General features: G+C 39.7%; 1 protein-coding gene across 5 annotated transcripts in view; it reads right to left on the reverse strand.

Annotated features, from left to right (window-relative positions):
• Window positions 1-16,661, reverse strand: part of ESRRG (estrogen-related receptor gamma) — a 535,542-nt gene that overhangs the window by 212,424 nt on the left and 306,457 nt on the right. The window contains exon 1 of one of the 5 annotated variants that reach the window (XM_004685434.2): window positions 53-262. The exons of the other annotated variants lie outside the window; for them this stretch is intronic. The gene's annotated coding sequence lies outside the window, so the exon portion shown is untranslated. Of the gene's footprint in view, window positions 1-52; window positions 263-16,661 lie in introns of those variants that run through there. 5 annotated transcript variants of the gene reach the window in all.

The following is a 16,661-nucleotide window of genomic DNA, read 5'->3' on the forward strand; positions in this document are numbered from 1 at the left end:
CACACGCACCCTAACGCCGAGTTTAAAAAGGAAAGAAGAAAAAGGTACCTACTCTTCCTCGTAGTGCAGGGAAAAAGATTCAGGAAGGCAAAGTTCTACCGAATCCATGTGCGACCGGCAACCATTATTTGTGTACCCCAGCTATAAATCAAAGTTTCCTTGACAGAGCACAGGGCAATTAACACAAATGTTCTCCTAGTGACAAGCCTATAGGCACAGCCAGTTGGGACCAAAGCTCTCACACTCTCCTAATCAAGGACTTAAAGCCCCGATTGGAGCTTATTAATATGAAGTAGGGCTTTACATATGCAGTCCCACCGGCCCAGGCGCGCAGCCGATTGGGGGGCCTCTGCCCAATCAGGAGGGAGGCGACGGGAGGCTGCACCCAGCGAGCCGAGCCAGGCAGGTAGCAAGGGTGCGCAGAGCCAGCACCCAGGCAGCCCACTGAGAGTGGGAGAGAGAGCGAGCAGCCGGACCAGCGAGCTCCGAGGGCTCCTAGTAGATACGGTGTTTTCTCTCTCTCTCTCTCTCTCTCTCTCTCTCTCTCTCTCTCTCTCTCTTTCCTTCTGGGAAGCTACGAAAGAAACATAACTAATTTAACTCTCTAAGCACTGGAGGGATCTGTATCTGGTTTCTAACCTAAGATCTATTTTGCCTTGCAAAGAAGAACTCTCCCAGACTCTCAGTTAATTTGGGAAAGGATTCTGCGGAAGGTAGAGAATTAAGTTTGTCCTGCTGTGGTCTGTGTTTTAATGACACTGGGGGCTGCTGCTGTACTTTTTTACTGATTTGTAATGGTGTCTTTTCCTGTTTTCCTGATCTATCCTAGCTTTTAAAAAATATATCAAAGATGTGCTTCTAAATTGTTGGGGCGTGAGAATTGGGATCATCATCTTTGAGGTGGACTGCAGGTTTACACAAGTATAGAAGAGGAAATAGTACGTTTAGACTATTTGAGGAAATGCCTATGTAAATCACATGTGTAAACAGTTCTTTACCTGCCGCTCTTTACTTATAGATATATACAATGCATGGCTTTTCAAAGCAAAGTTAAACAGCTGCAGGGCAAATTGGTGTATTCAGTTTTAGGGGTGGGAGAATGAAGGCTATAGGGTAAATAGTATTGTAAACCCATCTCAGGGCATTTTGACAAAATTAAGACTGCTCCTTTTTGTAGGGAGAACATTATTCAACAGTACACCAAAACTGTTCTTGATCATATACTTAACACAAGCTTTCAAACTGGGAGACAAATACAACTATACAAAATTTTACCCAAAACACCAGTTTTGGAATTAAATATTCTGAGTGTCTTAAAAATAATCAACCCAGAAACAGTTCCTAAATCATCACAGTCTGGTAATTATAAGAACTAGTTTCAAACAAGTAATATTTCTTAATTCTCAAAAACTATTATTTTAAAAAGGGCGAATCTAAGAAGGGTATCTTTTTTCCTCCAAGAGTGCATGGTGCAATTTTACTTTCTATATAATGAAGACTTTCCTTAGGTCCTATTTTAAACTACAGGATTTGTGATACTAGCAAATGTACATAGAAATAGATACCAGCTATTTATGGCAGAGATAACTACACCCTTATGGAGAAAGACTCTCGTTTTTATATAATTCAGCTCCATTGCTTACCAACCTTTTGCATCTTAAGTCTTACATATTATAAACAGTGTCACTTTGAGATCATAATAAATGAATTCAGATATTCAGTGTGTATTAAATTTACCATATCAAAATTCAACTCTTCCTTTAAACCTTCTCAAATTTTCTAGGTCTTAAAAAAAATACTACTAAACTAGAACACCCACATTAAAATTAGAAAATTAAAAATGACAAACATGATTTGGTTCCCCCACAGAAGAAAGCAATTTCCCTAACCATGTATTTAGCCATATCTAAGACTTAGCCCCGATTCCTTTTCCTTTTATTTGTGGTCTAAATGCATACAAGTTTGTAGATGAGAACTCACACAGCAAAAACTGTGCCTGAGAATACTGTATAAAAGCAGGTAGTAAAAGCTTAATTACCAGTAGCATTATGCTGTCTATATTGTTAAATGTGAACTCTGCAATTAAGATGTAAATTTGGTTGTGAGCAGTGAATTAAAAGAGCTTTGAGATGTAGAAGAAAATCCAAGCATTTTGCAGACACCCAAAAAAAAAAAAGAGATTTGTCTCTTCAATCTAAAGTGAGACATGTAATCATTTTATAATTAAAAATAAATAAATAGACATTTTGAAAAATAAACATGATTTTTCTAAAATATGATAGAAGAAATCTGGAAACCAATTCTGCATTAGGAAGAAAAATATATTTGACTCAAATGATTACTGCCTTGATTTTTGAATAAGCTAACATGGACAGAGTAATTAGTAGATTTGATTATACATATTACAAAAGATAAACCAAAAAAAAAAAAGAAAAGAAAAAAAGGTTCCTTCCTGAATTTGTCCAGGGGCATTTCTTTTAAAAATAAAATATAAATTATTGAAGGTGCTCATGGTATCTTTTAATGCACTCAATGTATTCAGATTTTGCACCTGTGCAAAATCCTGTACTGCATTCAGTTTCTTTGCATTATCATGCTGTGACAGAGCCTGTTTATTACTCCTTTGAAATGGCTTTTTAAAGACCAGATTTGTAGTCAATAATTTACTGATGGACCTATGCTCACCATATTTCATAAGACTTATCTATTATTTCCCAGAATTGTCTTATTTCCCTTTGGGTACTTATTTGCCCATTATAAAATACTTGAATTCATTGGTGTATATTTTCAATCATAGGTTCATATTCTTGTGTAAGTCTTTCTTCTATGCTCACAGAGAAACGTGCACAAACATCCCCGGTGTAGCAGCCCGCACTGATCTTTCACGAACATATTTCATCGATGCAAGGTGCAGCGTCCACTGAGCCAGCTGCTTCTGAATGACCGGCGTGTGCTAGATTTGTGGAGCTCTATGCTTCCCCAGGGGATCAAAGTGTCACCTCCACAAGCCAAGGACCTGAGATTACACTGACTATCTTAAATCCTGTCTAACCAATTTAAAATGTAAAACAATAGCTACTGCTCTAAACTTGTGAGACAGCTCCCAGAATATTTTACTGAATGCATAGCTTAGTCATCCAAGAACCTTCCCTAGTCACAGAATTTACTTGCCTTGAAGAGGAAAGAGTACACAAGCCACATGAGAAATAAACACACCAGACAGTAATTGAGCATAAACCTTTCAGAATCTAACTACAAAGGATGGGGGGGGGGGAGGGTGAATAAAATTTTAAAAAATAAATAGAAAAATAGGGTAGCATAAACATCTACTGCTAATCAGTCTACACACTTCACAATCTTACCACAAGGAGTCCACCCAAAGCAGGATAAGTGGAACCAAACAAAAGGAGCTCTGATGACTGCTTCACAAAGCACGTTAATAAATTACTTAATAGCAATGTATTAGGCATCAAGTCTATACCCAGTTTCAGTCTCTTCTTAAACAAAGCAGTCACAAAAAATCCAAATATTATTCTCAGGCCTCCAGAGAACTACTGGGACACCAAGCAGAAAATATACTTCATTCCATTTGAAATAACAGAATGGAATAGTAAATGGAATAGTAACAAGCAAAACTCAAGTGTAAACAAAAGGTAGATTCCTATGCATTATCTGTACCAGAAATCTTACTTTAGTCTAGTGCAAATCATTTCCTAAAACACTCTTGGTTGACTTCTTAAAGCTGATGAGAAATGCCTAGTCTCATTATTACTGCATTCAGATAACTATTTTCAACCGCCAGCTTCCTGTTCTGAAAATTAACAGAACTAATCTGCATTAAAATGTTTATAGCTGCCACATGGTGTTTGAAGCAAAGATTGATCTTATATTGCAGGTTTGCTATTTGTTAAATATTTAAAACCGAACAAGGTATAATGCATTCGGATTTTCAAATCATCTGGTCATCTACCTTTGCAGATCCTTCCTCAAGATCATGAAACCTGTGAAAAACTGTTTACCTTTTGAACCACCTTCCCTGTGGTCCTTGATATGTCTGTTGTGTATGGTATCTTATGCCAAATAACAAAAAGCAAACCAAACTATTCAAAACTACTATCTGTAACTTCAAAAGAACACCTACAATCAGCACCCTGTAGAAAAGAACCTTGGAGGACGGCAGGAAACCCAGACCCGAGGCTCTGGCCTGCCCCCTCAAGAGCTGTGTGGCCCTGCTCAGGTCACCTCACTCATCTTCCCCTTGATTCTGAGTCTTTGCACTGGCGTTTCTTTTGTGTATCAACGTACTTAAAAATACACTTCTGAGATCCTGAAGACTCCTCTGGAATCGGTAGACTACTTTACTTTCTATTGTCACAACTTCTCTATCAGTTCATCACACCTCATTTTCTGATGCTGTTCCTTTCTAGGCCACGAGCTTTGATATTTAAATTATTGTCTCTATTGGCAAGAAGCAATCATTTCCATTGAAAGTGATTGCTTCCACAGAGGCACGAATAAAAACCTCTCCTTTGGACAAACCTCTTGTCCTATCAATCCATCCCATTCCCAAATTTACCTAGTCCATCTTAAAAATAAATAAATAAATAAAAGCCGGTTTGGGGGAGTAATTACCTCATCTCCATAACACACTAAACTTCTTGTCCAGTGTGTTTGTGAAAGTGGAAAATAAAATGAATCAAAAGAAGATTGAGAAACCAGTAGAGACCATGGCCATTCTGTTTCAGTTTAATTAATTCAGGATTGTTTCACTTTCATTTTGTCAAAGTAATATTATACATGATAAAATGTCAGTAAAAATTAACTGATGAACTACAGTAACTGTGATGAGAAAAGGTACTCTAGCTATGTTGTCTTTCTAACATGCTTACTCTGTTAAAATATGAAATGCATATTCGAGTGTCCTACAAGCATTCTATAATCTGCATGGCATGTATTTACAGAGCAATAGTTAACATTTTGAGATTATATATTAATAAATGAGCTGCAGTTATATTCTTCCCTGAATGTTAAGCACCACAAGCTCAATGCAGAAAACATTCAAGGTCAATGTCCCGTTTTAGACCTTTTCAGGCAGCTGTAATATTATGATAATCAAGCTTAAAATATTCCTATAGAAAGAGTAAATTAGCCTTTTCACTTGAAAGATGATTATGATAAACAATAAACCTAAGAGAGGACAAAATCCTTATTTTTAAAAGCCATAAATTGTTGACTCAATCATGTGTGTGATAGTGTCCAAAATAAAGGGCAGCTTAAGGAGGGGTTGGGGAGGAGGCCGTGGAGAGTGGGGAGACAGAAGGGGAAGTGGAACAAACAGAACAGGTTTTAGAGTAAGCTAGACTTGTTCTCATAACAGTCGAATGATCAATTATACACCTTAACAGCCCCATTTAACGCAAACATACACTGAATCTATAAATGTCTATATCCATAAAACATGAAAAGCAGTATACATTTTTTCCCTAACATATGTGAATGTTTAATATTATTTGTAAGGTTCCCCCCCCCGTTGAATATGTCTACACTTTTGTGCAAATTTCAAAGGCTCAGTGAAAAGAAAAAGTGAGATATTAGCATCTGTGTCCATATTAGCAAACTGAAAGGGGTTATTAGTGCTGTTGTTATTGTTGCAATTTAATTTTATAACTCTCTGATACACTTCAAAGTTCATTTTTATAAATGACTATAGTTAATAAAAATCTGTTTCCTCCAACCAAGGCAAATGAATCAGGGATGTGTGTGCTTGCCATGTCCGGCAGCAGTCAGGAGACAGCAGAGTAGCTTAGGTGGTGTGGGAGTGACAGACTGTTCTGAACACAAGCCGGAGGCTGGGAGTCCAATGTCAAGTGAGGCTATGGACTCTGCCGGTCTCTGTCTCAGTTTCCTCAGCTATTGTGTGAAACTGTTATGGGGACTGGGTTAAATCAATTTAGCAGGATCAGGTCAGAGTAAGGAAGAAGGGGAGCCAGGGCCCAGGGTGTTCAGGCTCATGCAGTTGCCCTCATGGTCACCTACACTGCTTCTCCCTCACACTCCCACTAGTGCCTCAGTTGAGATAATAACCTTTACTGCCATCTTACACAAAGCAAGTCTCCCATCCTTTGTCCTGTTAGCTTTAAATCTCACCAGATAAAACAAGAGATATAAGGGCATGGCACCTCAATTCATTTGGCCTATGGGTTCAACTAGGAATTCAAGGTACTTAATAATGAAAAGAAAATGAAGTACGAGCATCATCCCCGACATGAAAATTGCAATAACTTTTAGAATAAGATGAAATGAACTTTACAGATGGTATAGAATATATACTATATAAAACAATTGTGCATTAGTTCAAATTCTTAAGAGGGGAAAATGAACCTTCTTTAAATTGCCACTTGAATGTGTGTGAGCAGGAGGAAGACAGATTTGGAACAGTGAAGTAGTTCAGGTGACTTTCCAGAGCATTCAATTGGACACTGTTTACAGGAGGAAAGGACAGAGAAATTACCCCTCCTGCTTTTCACTCTCTTTACGACAGTTTTTCCCCACCCCTCTAGCCCAGCAGTTCAGTCGATAATACTGTTGATTTTATTACTATCCAAGCACAAGCTCATTTGCTCTGGAGCCCCTTTGATCTGATACCCCAAGAACTCAATTTCTTCACAAGGCTTTGCTCTTGTTACACTGAATGGCCACTAATCTATGGCAGAATGGCCAGTGAGAATTACAAAAGGCAGGAAAAGACCACAGGGATTAGGAGCCCAACTTGGTTACCTTACCAGTGAGGAAAATAAGGTTTAGTGTGGTTAAGAGCCTTAACCCAGGGACACACCCAGGTAGCAGAAAAGGCCATATTAGGGAAGATTACACTTCTCCCCTTTCCACTGCTTACTTGGTAACAAGCTTCTGGTGTTAATCCCCCAATTGTTGACAATATTCGAACACACAGAACTCCAGCTGAGACCTGGGCCCCTCTGAGGACAAAAGTCCCAAGTAAGATCCAAGGATACCTGACCCAAAAGATAAATACCCAATTTATAGCAAAGGGTCTTCTGTTTTCTCTGAAAGCTTAGAAAAAACAAACAAACAAAAAAATGTAAAGCCACTTAAACAAACCAAAAAAAAAAGTCGGTATGAATTAGTAGAGATAGCGTCTCTTCTCTGTAGCTAATCAGTCATCCTTTTATAAACACGTTTGACTTCCATTTCTTTTACTGTTCTAATGTTTATGAAATGGCTATTTCTTTTCCATCCTCACACCTACCCATCTGTAATCTGTGGACCTGAGCCAGGTCTGATGGTGTCCCCAGGGCCAGCAGTGGAACTGGGTACATATTCCTGTCAATGACGTAGGAACACAATGAATTGTCTTGGACGAGTGAGTAGATGAAACAAAACACAAACAAAAGCTAATGACCAAAGAAAGCAATTTTTCAGTTTATTATTATTCAGTTTAAATTAGGTCACTAAATTTGAAACAAGGTGATCCAATTGGATTATTGGGATAATATAGGAAACTTTAAAAAGTAAGATGTTTTCAAAAGATAATAAAAGAGGAGGAGACTGGTGGGAGAAGACAGAAGAGAAGAGCAGAAGGTCAAAGCCTCTATGTTAGTATGTTCCAGAACAGCCGCGTCATTTATTCCTCTGAAAGCTGGAGGTGTGTGTGGGGTGGGGGGGAGACAATGAAGAATCATGGTTTGTTTCCTCTTCTATCTTTCTGTTTTCTAAATATACATACTGAACAATTACTAGATCATAAAAAGTATTATTAAAATAAAATCAAGTAAAGTTGCTCCATCAGTACCTAAGACCTTTGTAAGATGGGGACATTTTCTCTTTCACCTGACAGCAATGCTTTAAAAATCACAGCACCAGATACAGCCCCAAAGCAACTACTTTAAATAAAATGTTCAACATGGCTCTTATATACAACTTAAAATGTTCATAGGAAGGAATAAAGGTTCTTTTCAAACCATAAATGTTTCCTTGGTGAAATGTTGATGGGGATTCCATGAAGACGACTACCTGGGACCTGTTTCTGTGAAGCATTCAGCAGCACTGGACACCACAGAAATATAGAAAGGAGGTGGACTTCTCTTCATAGAACAAGAGAAAGGAAGAAGGGAATTAACGAGTAGTCAGAAAAACAGAGACAGATGTTTTGCCTGCAGATCACTTACTCCTGTCTTTACTCCAATCCTGGTGCTTTTATTCCAAGGGCAAGACATTGATGAGAACGGTCCATGGTTATAACATCAATCTGAATCTAGGAGAGAGTAAGGCAAAGAATACCTATCTCACATCCTCTTTATATTTTCAAAAGTTGGGATGTGGGGGCTCTGAAGACAATTCTGGACATTGACATGGGGGGGGGGTCTCAGACCTCCTGCAGGTTGTGGCTAAGTGCCCAGCTCTTTGCACCCCAAGCTTGATTGAGTCACACCTCATATTGCAGAAACAGCAAATAGCATAATTAAAAGACCCCTTTCTTTTTCCTACAATTTTTTTTACCACTTGAATTAGGAAGCTAAATAAATCAAAGACGATTTTCATTAGTGAGAAAAAAGAAACAGATTAATTCACACCTTTCGATAAACTGGAAAAACAAAACAAAGAAGTAAAATTTAACAAAAGAAGATGGTTCTGATCTTATATATATATATATTTAAAGATCTATTTATTTTGCATACAGATCTGGGGTACAGGTCAGAGGCTCAGGGGCAGTGAGAGGCTTCAACAGAGACAGAGTGAGGAACAGAACAGGCAGATCTACGAAGTACACTGCTGAGGGGAGCAGCGGGCCGGTCAGGAGAGGTCTGCCACACCATGTGGTCACCTCCGGGGCAGGCGGGAATCGAACTCATGCGGAAGCAGCTTTAGATTCTCAGTGCTGTGCTTTAACCCACTGCGCCACCAGGGAGGGCCTCTAATCTTATATTTTAAATATACAACAGGAAGAAAATTATTTGGAAAATTAAATAAGCAGCACACAGATGTTTTTGCTATAATTTAAAGTAGCGAAGCAGTTAATCAAGCATATCAAATCTTTTGTCCCTCACAACATCTCCATGAAGTAGCTATATTATCATCAACCCGTTTTATATTATCTTTTAAAGATTTATTTAGTTGTACATATAGAACAGAGGTACAGGCCAGAGGTGCAGGGCAGTAAGAGGATTCACCAGAGACTGAGTAGGGAGTAGAGCAGGCAGATTGGCAAAGTACACTGCTGAGGGGAGCAGTGGGTAGGTCAGGAGTGGTCTGCTGAGTCATGTGGATCACCTCCAGGGCTGGGCTCAAACCCACACGAAGCAGCTGCAGCCAGCTTGCAGTGCTGCATTTTAACCCATTGCACCACCAGGGAGGGCCTATCAATCCACTTTAAAGTTGAAAAAACTGAGGTCCAAAGAGTTTACTTGATCATTCAAAGAACACTGAGTTGCAAAATCAGGACCCAAATTCCTTGCTTTTCAGAATATTACATTTTGGGGTACTTCCAATAGCAAGCCATTTCCCACTTAGAAAGACACAGAGGTAGTACAGGAGCACATTTGCCACCTTGACTATGTGCCTTTCACCCACCACAAATAGTTTTGTTTTTTGAAATTGGTCTAACAATCATATGCCCCATACTGCCTTTCTTTTGAGGAAACACTCACACTCAGTCAGGTCCTGTGGAATTTTCCTGGGTAAATAAATACAACACCAATGAGAACTTAAAACACAAAATGGAAACCTAAGGTTTCAATTCCTATTTCTAGCTGATTTCACTCAGAAAGTTTTGGGAAAATTCCTTGATGGCTTGAAATTCCCCACATCTCATGAGATGCAACAGTAAGTTAATTCTATAATATCTAAGCCAAGGAACAAAGATGGAAGAAGCAACAATTATTTTTTTCTATTTAAGTCTAAAAAAAATCACCATTTTCAACTGGAATTTCTCCAAGTTACCCTCATTAATAAAAAAAGAAGTATGGTCAACTCATATAATGTAACAACTTTATAAACATTAGCTTTCTCTCCAGGATCATTCTATTTCATCTCCTACCTTTCCAGAATGCTATAGAAGGGGACTAATTGCACTGCTGTGTGGCAGGCATTCTCAGGTCTGCGTATATTAGTGCTAAGAAGATCTTGGAAGGAAACACAGCCACATTCGGTCTCCTCTATTAGCCAAGACTATTAAATGACACAATGTTGGCCATAATGGAATCCTTGCATGATGAGAGCTTTTCAGTTCAGTCCCACCATCAGCCTCATTCCCACTAAGGGACCAATTAGCCCTATTCTATTCTTCAGTCACCATCAATATTTTGAGATGTACATGTAAAGACTTAATTCATGGGGTGTATCTGGAGAAGAAATTACATATTTGCAATCTAACATTGCTGCAATTGAAGTGTTTCTTCTCTGGTAATTCTGGGTCTCACAGAATCAGATGTAATGCTTAGCAATACAACCCACCAGGCCCAAAGAATAGCCTTTTAGTCCTTTACAGGTAACTGGAATGTGTCGTAATGGATGAGCCTCCTCCGGGGGTCCTCAGGCCAAATCTATGGGGAACCCCTATATTCCACAAACCTTTGTACTAACTGGTATCAAGTATATTGTACCATGTCTGTAGGTTCATTTAGTAAGTGTTTTGGTGACCTTTCATTATCTGTATTGTACCTAACACTAACCTAGACATTTTTGGTTCTCAATAAATATTTGTCCCCAAAATTGCTGATCGGGACAGTTATCAACTTGGTACCATTTAAATTTTTGGTAAGTATCAAAGTTTCTCTGAAGAAATCCTGTCAGTATTTAAATGGAGCTAATATATTTACTCTTTCATAATTAACTACTCACTCAAAGGAACAGTATTTTGACTTAGAAGGAAAGGAGTGCTGTCACTGCTAAAGTTCTTGCCAGTTGATAAGAAGAAAACATTGATGTCACATTTCAGTCTTCATTTTTTTATTTTTTCTGAAAAGATGGTTGCAAGGTGATGGCAAACTCTTGTCTCTCCCTATCCTTACCATCTATGAAAGAATCTTCAGAACAATTGCTTAGTAGTTTGAATCCTTAAAATCATACTCATAAATAAATCTTCATCCTTAGGTGGCACTGATTGGCATCAGTTAACTGGATGATTTATTTAAGAGCTTGATTTTCTAGGCCACTATGCTCACTTCTTCTTGAAAAAGAACAAAAAAGGAAAATGCCCAGGGGTATCTGCTAGGGTATTAAGGAGTAACCTTTCTAGACAGCACGATTCATCCAAAGTTAAGACTGCTTTAATGCCAATATTAATCTCCTCAAGTTAAAGCAAGCTGAATCTTAGGATAAGGATGGCAAGAAAATCTTTGCATTTCCCGCCTCCCCTGTCTTGCCCCCTGGACGAGAGCTATGGTAGAAAGAACCCTCAGAGGTAAAGTTGACCTGGTGACCTAAGGAGAGGCATCTTACTACACTGCACTGGTCTTTGGTGAAGAAATGACTGGAATATGCAATGGTTCTCAAAGTGTGGGGCCCACACAAGGAAATTTGCATCAATGGGAAGCTCTTGGGCCCCACCCAACTACTGAGTCAGAAACCATGGCGGGTTGGAGCCCAGCCATCAGGGTTTCAACACACCTTGGAGATGATGTGGATATGCCATCAACAGGTGAGAACACCACATCCCCTCTTTTTTTGCCCTAAAATCTGTTTCAATGCTGAAGCTATTATAACCCATGGTTTGGATTATTCACATCTTGCTCCACAGACTGAAAAAAAAATCATGTTTCAGGTCACTGAGTCAAGCTGTAGGAAGAAAGCTGCACAACCACCAAGGCCAGAAACAAGCCACTACTGACTCACCAAATTTACGGAGGGGAAGGTGATTTTCTAGACACCCTGAGATTCCAGTTTGCCTTCCATTGAGTGGATACTCCTTGCTTACCTCAGCTGTGTTTGCCTCAAGATTGGAAGTTAAATGCTAACACTGTGAGAGGCAGCCACAGTGAGAAGAGATGCAGACTGCAGTTCCTCCTCGCCTGGAGACTGCCTCCTGCTATTCCGGGATTGGTGGACCAGAGGATTCAACTCCTCTGCACCCCAAATTCTTTCCTTTGAAAATGGTGAAGACTCTAACATAATATTGTGGTTAAGAGAATTAAATGAGATGATCTCTATTACAGCAGTTTCCACCTTTTAGAAATACTGATTCCCCAGTTTGCATTTCTAATCTCGACATGGGGCATTTCAAAATCTCCCCAGTGAGGCCAATATGCTGGCACAGCTGAGACTGAAGTACATCTGGGAAAATGCTGAGCCTGCTCCAGCAACCTGTATCTCACAGTGTTGAACCACAGGTAGGAAGCTAAGTGAAAGCACAGACTTGGGTACTGGATGGTTTAGCATCAATCCTGGCTCTATCCTGCCTGTTGGCTGTGTGATCTTGGGCAAATACCGGACTTGTTTTGTCTTGGGATTATCATCTGTTAGGAAGAACAATTAACAAGAAGGAAGAGACTTAAAAAAAATTTTTTTTTACCTGTCCCGCTGACTTCATCAGATTGTCGTGAAAACAAATAAGATCATGTAAACCCAAGCCAATGGGAACTATGCAAATTTAAGGAGAGCTTATTTCTACCCATGCCCGTACAAATTATTTCTGCCCTGAAGAAAAGTCAGCAGCCCATTTCAGATGTCAAGTCACCAAAGACCAGCGGCTTTTGGGCTTTCTCTAGACCCAATGAAGATGGCTGTTTTCATGGCTGAATGTCCCAAAACCAGCAGTAATCCTTGAAGAAGATAATCTGGCTCCACACTGCTACCACCTGGGGGCTTTGAAAAACCACAGAAACTGAGATCTCACCCAAAGACCCTGAGTCAGACAGAAGCCTAAGGGTAGGATCCACAGAGTGGTCTTTTTGGAGGAGAGGGTCACTGGTAGTTTCAAATTTCAGCCAATGTTGAAAGAGAAAGAAAGATCAGTTGGCCCTGGTCATCTGAATACCTGTTGTGGGCCCAGCTTTTGTGTGACTCAAATTTCATGGACCTGACATTACACAATTAAAGCAAAGTAAGTACACTATGGCTAGTGTGTAAAGGTATGTGTAATTGAGGTGCTGAGTACAGTTTAAAGGGAGAGGCAGCACTAGGTTTCAGAATAAAAGCACATATGAAATGATGAAACAAATACTAATGTAGCAGCATAAACAGCTGAGATGCTTTTCATTTTCTGCTATCTGTACGCACTGTTTGGATGGCTTTACAATGGAATATACAGTATTTTTCTAGCAGATAGTAATAGTTAAATAGAGTTTAGTGAGGGGTGGGGGGTTTGCAGGAGTAAGTAGAATGATAGAGGAAAAATACAAAAGACCTGAGAGAGGTAAACACAGTTCACTTATTAGTAAAATATTCTAGAGCATTCAAACTCCTAGCAGATTCTCCATATTTCACTTCTCTCTGCTTTTCCCTGTTCCCTCTGCTCAGCAAAACCCTACTTATCCTTAATACTTAGTTCATCCTGGGGGGTCAGGGGAGACTTCCCAGAGGCCAGAGACCCCAGGCCCCCATCATTGTCTGCACTCACCTAATAATATTGACGTTTTCCTCCTATTTGTCTATTCTGCCTTGACTATAAGCTTCTTGAGAATAAAACTGCGTCCTGTTCCTCTTTATAAATAATCCCAGCTCTTAGGACAAGTGCACAAAAGGTGATCTCCAAAGACTCATTAAGCTGGGCTAAACAACTGGCTGGTGTGGGAAACCTGCTGGAATTCCTAAAGAGGCAAGAATAAGATATCATGTCAGGAGAGCCTTGCGTTTTTAATAACATCGAGCAAGAAGATTCATGCACATAAACTGTCTTCAGCGATCTTTCAGACTCTCTACCAGAGGTTAAGTGTCAGGGCTACCAAGGTCCTTGCCCAGTTGATTTAACTGGTAGGTGCCTTGAAATGCAAATGTTTGATCCCCTGGGACTGGCCTTGAGTGTCTAGAGCAGCAGTTCTCAAAGTGAAGCCCAGTATGTTACAGAGTTTAACCTCCTAATGAAGGGTAGAGCTGAATGTGAAGAAGAAGCTGAAGAAGACAGGGAGAAGAGACATGTGAAGAAGTCACACTTGCTTCTCAGCCTTAGACTTGCACTAGGGACTTGGGAGACATGGAAGGTGACATATGGTGTTGAGATGAGCAGAGACACTTAGAAGACATAAATGAGAGGACATGCCAGCCCATGGAGAGGCTGACAATGGCAGCCTTTATCTTGACTTGTAATATGATGTGTTCCCTTTCTTCCAGAGTAGCCCCCACCCTCCTGCTCCTTTCCTACAGACCAGAATGTGCCTTAGACTTGTGATGGGCTTTCCGGTCTCAGTCACCCTGCTTTGGCCAACCCAGTTTGGCTGGGCATTTACTGATGAGGGATGGGTGACTTTGGGTGTTTTATTGGAAAATTCTGATCTTTTCTTTTCTTTCTATTTAAAAAGAAATTCTATTAAATTCTTTTGCATTAAGAGCACATTTTGTTTTTATGTAGTGGATGGCAGAACCCATTTAGAACATGCAAGGTTGGGGGTTTGTGATACCCTTCATTCTGCCTGCTAACAAGTGTTACCTGGAGACTATTCCTGTGAATTCTTAGGCTAACCTAGACACACCTTGAAGGTGAAGTTCAGCAATCTATCTTAATCATCCTCCAGGTGAGTCTTGAACACACTCAAGTTTAAGACTCAAGTTTGTTTCATCTAGTCCAGATGAAAGGATTCAGAAAAACCAAAAAACAGCCTCTCTGTTCAACCTCTCTTCAAAGGACAGTTGCCTTCAACAGTTCTCCTCCAGGGGACATGGCCCCCAAACTCTGATGAACAAGTGTTTCAGAACAGACCAAGACCTCTATTGGATATAAAAATTTTAAATTCCCACTTCCGCCCTTGGGGGGGGGGGAGGGGTGCGGAATATGAGGTTGAAGAAGCAAAGAACAAACCTGTTTCTCAAGTGTTTATCCCTCAGACTACTGCCTCCTTTAGGTTTTCCTTACCGATTTGCCCTGTAAATGTAGCCTCAGACATATCCTCGGTCCTGCATCTGACTCCTGAGCTGGAGAATATCACCACCTTCCCCCTGCAGCAAGCCCTGGGATCACAGACGTGCTATTATTTTATGCTTAATAGGCCTGACCTGTGCAATATTATTTTAGCTGGCTACAGTCCTATCTCTAAATTCTCTATTTTGAATGAATACCGATTTTGTGACATGAAGTCTGCTATATAATGAAATGCAAACAATGAAAAGGCTAAATCAGTTTACAAAAAATCTATTTGTCAAACAGTGTGGAGATGTTCCCAATTTAGTCTGGGCAGTTCATGCAGCTTTTGATAAGGGAGTTAAAAATGTAGCTGTTGGCTGAATGGAAAATAAAGGCATCTGTACCACAGATATATTTTCCTTTCAAAAGTCTTTGTTGTAACTTGTAGCTAATTAAATGCCCTTACACAAGAGACATACACACACAGCAAAATCAGAGAATTTTCTTACAAGGGAGCCCCAGGATAAGGGAAGAAGCAATGCAAGCTTCTCACATACCATCACTTACATTACATTTACATTTCTATACAGCTTCATCAGCCTGACAAATAAAAGCTCAAGGGGAGGCCTTTTCATTCAGTTTTGTATTTGAGAGATTTCTAAATGCTGCAAAGAAACCTGCTTAATATTAAAAAAAAAACCAACAACAAAAAACCCCCAGCAACTTATGCTTGTGAATAAAAACTTTTCTTTGTATCTTTTCATTTTATATAACCAAGAGAGCAGCAAAGTAACTAAAAATGATCAAGAATTTACAGGGCTCAAGTTTTTGTTTGTACAATTTTCTTCACTTCCACAGATTATTTCCAGGCAGAACTGTTCTGTTTTAAACTTGACATTTATGGGCCTCCCTGGTGGACTAGGGGGTTAAGAAGTCTCAGAACTATAACTGCTACAGCCTAAGTTCAATTTCAGGTCAGGGAGGTGACCCACATGGCAAGGCAGACCACTCCTGTCTCCAGCCCACTGCTCCCCTCAGCAGTGTATTTCAGTGACTTTGTCTGTTCTGCTCCCTACTCTGTCTCTGGTGATACTCTCACCCCCCAACCTCTGGCCTATACCCCAGTTCTTCTATGCAAAAAGAAAAATAAATAAATAAACTTGACACTTAGAGGAGTTCTTTTGAACTTAACTATTTCACATTTATACATATATGATCCCATATATATGTATATGTATGTACACACACGCACACACACACAGTCCAGTTTTCTAGCCATCTGAATTTAACTATTACATTGTGAAAAATTAAAGTGTTGATTTTCAATATTTTTCATCCTATAAGAAAGTGATTCTCAAATATAACTGCCACTGGCTTCTCACAGTCCCTAACTTGTGTCTTTCTCCCCTTCACATTCATTTGGGCAGCCTGTTCAACCTAATGGAGCTCTACTGGGTGGAAAGACAAAGGACTATTGAAACAGAAGAGACACTCTTGCTACAACACTCAAAGAGCATTTCAGCGTAATTTCTATTATACTTTCTTCTCTATATCTACTCATAATCCTAGGTCCCTGCACAATTGGGTCCCTCGGGCTAAAACGCTGTTCCACAAGTCTTTCCCTTTGCTCTCCTCCCTCTCCACTGGCTCC

The sequence above is a fragment of the Condylura cristata genome, unplaced genomic scaffold, assembly GCF_000260355.1.
Source record: "Condylura cristata isolate star-nosed mole 26May11 unplaced genomic scaffold, ConCri1.0 scaffold00018, whole genome shotgun sequence".
NCBI lineage: Eukaryota > Metazoa > Chordata > Mammalia > Eulipotyphla > Talpidae > Condylura > Condylura cristata.